This window comes from Quercus suber, unplaced genomic scaffold, assembly GCF_002906115.3.
Source record: "Quercus suber isolate HL8 unplaced genomic scaffold, Cork oak 2.0 scaffold_235, whole genome shotgun sequence".
NCBI classification, from domain to species: domain Eukaryota; kingdom Viridiplantae; phylum Streptophyta; class Magnoliopsida; order Fagales; family Fagaceae; genus Quercus; species Quercus suber.
This window is the reverse complement of record NW_027069692.1, coordinates 456,887-462,651: the sequence shown is the minus strand read 5'-3', so window position 1 is coordinate 462,651 and position 5,765 is coordinate 456,887. Positions and strand designations below refer to the sequence as shown.

The following is a 5,765-nucleotide window of genomic DNA, read 5'->3' as shown; positions in this document are numbered from 1 at the left end:
AAAATGAAATAAAGTTTTTGTAAATTATTCTAAGCCACTGTATGGGAATTTACTGGATGTGTTAACTTTTTTTGGAATGTATTTTCTTGCCTCTTGTAAATGAATCTCTTCCATTTATATACTAACGTAGAAAATTGTGCTGTTGAAAAGATTGGTAGGAAACAAAGTAATTCCACTTTCAATGGATAATCACAACGTATTAGATGAATTTCTATAGCTTGGCTTCTCTTGCCATTAAGATGACTAACCATCCCAGAAATTTTCCAATGATCTTCCTGTTTGTATTCCTGGACTTTTATCTTTATAAATGTTGACATCGGTATAAAAATAAATAAATAAATAAATAAATGTGTGCCGTTAATGAACAGAAACAATATTGTCTTAGTCAACAGGTGAATGGCAGGTGAGAAAATAAATTAAATACTGACCATAGATATCTATGTTCCGTTTTATAGGAATTCACTAATTCAGACAAACTAGTTCCACTTTCAAGGCCTCACAACTCGGGAAACCAATTTCAAGGTAACAAATTTATTTGATTTTAGTTTTTAATCTTGGATTCTTGAAAGGCACAAACACTTCGAGAAAGTCTATATAAACAAAAAAATTTCAAAACTATTGATGTGACAGATTGTTAGTAATAAGTAAAAAAATAATGTTAATGATGTTATTAGATGAGAATCAGTAAAAACTTGCCAATTCAACTGTTTCGAAATTTTTTGTGTATGCAACATTGCTCATATATTGTTATAGATTGTAAAAAAGAAATGGTCAACAACGTTGCTTGGATATCACTATATTTTCTTATGAAACATTACTTCCACGTACATTGTCGCTTTTCTCGTGAAGAAGTTAATGATATACTGAACAAGTTGTACTGAGCATTTGGGAAACATTCTTCTTCATTTTGGTGGTTCTCGGAGGACTGGAAAGCCAATAGTTCCAACTTCCATGCCTAAAATGTCCACATAAGAATGTGCTTCAATTGAATGGGAAGAATGAGCATTTGTCTCTAATTTACAAATTATACATCAAAATGCCCTTGTTTTAAAACTATTTACCAAATGCTCATATTTTTTTAAATTCAATTTTAACAAAATTGAGTTTTGTGTAAAGCTCGATATCCTCAAAATCAAGTTCTATCCTCAAAAAAATTTAAGTGGCAAAATATGCATAAAACTTGACATTGCTAATGTCGAGTTCTACCTATAACTTAATTTTGTTAAAATAAAGTTCAAAAAACAGTGACATTTTGCTAAATAGTTTTAAAACAAAGGCATTTTACAGTATAGTTTGTAAATTATGAACAAATTCTCATTTTCCCCTCAATTGAATTAAAAAAAGCCATATGACAAGAACCATGATTAAAAGCAATTCTTCAAAACAATATAAAAGCATTATAGTCTTTTCATTTGAGAAGCCATTTCCATGCTGGAATGTGGAAGATAAGACTTTATTCTATTCACTTCATCAAATATTTTTCTACAAAATGGCTTACAAGTCAAGCACAAGTTGCCCATCCATAATTAGGAAAATGTATTTGGTATCAAATGATACTATGTTAGTAATATTAAAATCCAATAAACGTGAGACTTATTGACAAAAAATAACTACCTCACTAAAAATAAAAGGCATGTATTAGTGAGTAGTTATTTTTGTGATTTTGACACAGATAACATGATATCATTAGATATAAAATACTTTTTCAATGATTACAATAATTTGTCTACACTTGGCCCTTATTATTATTATTTTTTATTTTATTTTTGACATTGAAACAGATGTTTCAATGTGAGGCTCTAATGAAAATGACTTTACGTTGGACAAGGACAATAATCCTTACCCTTAATCAACAAGTACCCTTTTTATAAAGTAGTTATGGGGTCCATTCTTTTTTTTCTTTTTCTTTTTTTAAATTATTATTATTGTTGTTATTATTATTATTAGTTTTTGATAATTGGATCCAATGTATCGGTGTTGGTAAGATTTCACCCTTCTTCTAGCCTAGCTATTAATGAAATATGCACTACCTCCTATCTAGCCTATGCAATTTATTAGGACCTTTGGTTATAGAATCATAAATTGATTATGAACTTTAAGCAAATTTGAGGACAGTTTCCAATTCTAAATTTTATAGAAAAATATAAAATCGTATGAGAGAGAGAGAGAGAGAGAGAGAGAAGAAGAAGAAGAAGAAGAAGAAGAAGAAGAAAGAACGCAAGAGAGGTGAGCAAAAGAAATGACTATCAAAGGGAGAAAGAGCCACAGGTAACTAACATTTCAATAGAATTTGTAGACGACTAATTTCAAATTTGAAATAAATTGGTTAGGAATTTTCCCTCTCTACAAAACTATTAAAGCTACTATTGCTTGAAAATTACAAATATGGTACAAAGTTGGTCACTGTCATTTCCAAAATATAATTTATCCCACCTCTCATTCTCAAGCCAACTTGGGTTGGGAATCGATTAGATTCAAGCATGATGAGTATGATTTTGAAACCTGGACCGTTCATTGAACCGTAAAGGGAAGAGGTTTAAGATTTTTGAGGTCGAACTGAGATTCAACCAAGGTCGAACCGTGATGACATCATAATTAATTTAATAATTATTTAAAATATAAATTAATATATTAAATTAGTATAAGTATAAAATTTGTCTAAAATAAACCAAATAAATATAAAGACCATCTTTCAAATGTATTTTTAATATCACAACTTCTACTATAGTGTTCAAAAATCAACACAATATTATCAATTGTTAAACAAAATAATAATAATAATAATAGAAAACTTATTTATTTACAATATACTATCAAGGTAAGATTTACATTGAAGATTAAATAAATGCTTACAACATTATACACTCATTATAAATATATACAATGTTTTAAGCATTTTTTAATCTACAATTACATTTACAGTACAAAAGCAATAAATAAATTAAAGGACAAAGTTTAGCTACAAAATTGGTTGTAACCTTAGGCTACAAAATCATTTAATAAAATAAATATTACTATATAGTGTTCAAAAATCAACACAATATTATCAATTGTTAAACAAAATAATAATAATAATAATAGAAAACTTATTTATTTACAATATACTATCAAGGTAAGATTTACATTGAAGATTAAATAAATGCTTACAACATTATACACTCATTATAAATATATACAATGTTTTAAGCATTTTTTAATCTACAATTACATTTACAGTACAAAAGCAATAAATAAATTAAAGGACAAAGTTTAGCTACAAAATTGGTTGTAACCTTAGGCTACAAAATCATTTAATAAAATAAATATTACTGTATATTTTGAAAATCTAACCATTGAATTACATGTTCTTTACGTTCTTAATACACATGTCAATTTTTGTGTCAATCGGATGTCATTTATTATATAATCTATAATCTTATATTTTATACATGATTTTAAATTACAAAAACTTGCAATTTAAAAATTTATTGATGATATAGCTATTAATTTTTAATTTTCTTGAAATTTTGCAAACATGGAGGATATAAGAAGAAAATGCAATCCAATAATAGATTTGTCAAAATTCATCTCCAATAAAAAGATATTAAGTGAGCTTGTAGTGTAAAATTACAATCGATTTTGTAGCTAAACTTTATCCTAAATTAAAATATAAGAAATTACAAATAGGTGGCAATTGATGGATTTGTAGCATGTCGTTATGATGTGCCATTCAAATTAAAAATAAAAAAAAATGTTTTTAAAAAATTACAAACCAAAATGAAAGGCGGAGACGTAGCCACATGTCCAACTTTTCACATGGGAAAGGGTTGTGTCTGTCAATGCATAGACTGTAGTGGTAGACAACTCATAGAAAAAGAAAAAATCTTGGCTTTTGGTACGAGTGACTGGCGATAGAAGATGGAAGATGCAAGAGAGGAAGAATGAGGAAAACGCAGATGAGGAAGATAAAGAAAAGGTTTGTTCTTTTCATCTCATTGTACGTGGATTTTTTTGATTTAGTGTGTTTTGGGACCGCAATTTCAAATTTTGGGTTGATAAGGCACAGAAAATGGCACAAATAGCTCAGTTTCATAGGAGATGAACTAAAGTTTTTATTTTTTTTATTTATTTTTTTTTTTTTAAGCTTTAGCTTGAACCGTAAGACCTGGTCACGGTTCTCAAACCCAGGCAGTTTGACCTCGGTTCGCACGGTCCACTGGATTTTTTGTGTAGAGCAGGTTTTAGGGGTTAAAAGATCCGGTCAGATGGACGGTTCTCGATTAACTGGGTTGGACCGTACGGACCTAATTTCAAAACAATGATGATGAGGTGGATAGGTTGAGGCTTGTGCAGTTTCCTGTTTCAACTCCTAAGCATGGTTTTATGTGCAATGCTAAACATGATTGAGTACTTGTGACAAGGTAATCAAACTAGGTTATGTGGGTGATATGTTGTGCTTATTTTCTAGGATTGCGCCAGGAAGTAGACATCATTTGATTTCAAATGTTCCTCCACTAGAAGGATATGGAGGCTTGTGATTAGATATTGTTTAGTGAATTGGCAGTTGATAAAGAGGGAGGATTTAATTCATTGAGGAGCTGTAAACTCTGTGAACATTCATCTAAATCCATGTTGTGAGGGCTGGTTGGTCAACATCAATAGACCAAATTTGGTTGCAGAATAAGACACAATATAAGAGCAAGGATGTAGAATAGAGTTCTCTGTGGTTTGTGGAGAACTAATTTTTTATATATATTTTTATCAGTGGAAGTATTTTAGTTTAGTTGCAGCCACAAGCTGCTGGTTTGTGATATGCCTGTAATCTGTTTTTCTGTGAAAATTTTCATAAGGTGATAATCAATAAGTTCATAATTGAAAATCCGTGTTCGACTTACGAAAAAAAAAACAAAAAAGATTAACTGGGTTGGACCGTACGGACCTAATTTCAAAACAATGATGATGAGGTGGATAGGTTGAGGCTTGTGCAGTTTCCTGTTTCAACTCCTAAGCATGGTTTTATGTGCAATGCTAAACATGATTGAGTACTTGTGACAAGGTAATCAAACTAGGTTATGTGGGTGATATGTTGTGCTTATTTTCTAGGATTGCGCCAGGAAGTAGACATCATTTGATTTCAAATGTTCCTCCACTAGAAGGATATGGAGGCTTGTGATTAGATATTGTTTAGTGAATTGGCAGTTGATAAAGAGGGAGGATTTAATGCATTGAGGAGCTGTAAACTCTGTGAACATTCATCTAAATCCATGTTGTGAGGGCTGGTTGGTCAACATCAATATACCAAATTTGGTTGCAGAATAAGACACAATATAAGAGCAAGGATGTAGAATAGAGTTCTCTGTGGTTTGTGGAGAACTAATTTTTTATATATATTTTTATCAGTGGAAGTATTTTAGTTTAGTTGCAGCCACAAGCTGCTGGTTTGTGATATGCCTGTAATCTGTTTTTCTGTGAAAATTTTCATAAGGTGATAATCAATAAGTTCATAATTGAAAATACGTGTTCGACTTACAAAAAATAAAACAAAAAACAAAAACAAAAACGAAAACAAAAAAGAAGGAAAAAAAAAGGTAAAAAAATCAAATTGCCTGTTGTGAAATTTTTAAGAAGTAAAAAATTCAAGACATCATGTTTAGCTTTTGGGTTAAACTCATGAACATGATATCATGAGTCTGGTTTGCTTGACCTAAACTCCAAAAGCCAAGGTTGTTTTGCTCTGTTTCAATTGTGGCTTGGTTGGGCATAATTTTGTATGTTTCAGTTTAACT

General features: G+C 30.2%; 1 long non-coding RNA gene across 1 annotated transcript; it reads left to right on the top strand.

Moving 5' to 3' along the window:
• The first annotated feature begins 3,823 nt into the window (after window positions 1-3,823).
• LOC136070444 (uncharacterized) lies at window positions 3,824-4,858 on the top strand. The gene is made up of 2 exons (XR_010631672.1): window positions 3,824-3,955; window positions 4,124-4,858. It is a non-coding gene; the product is annotated as an uncharacterized LOC136070444 (long non-coding RNA).
• The last annotated feature ends 907 nt before the right edge of the window (window positions 4,859-5,765 follow it).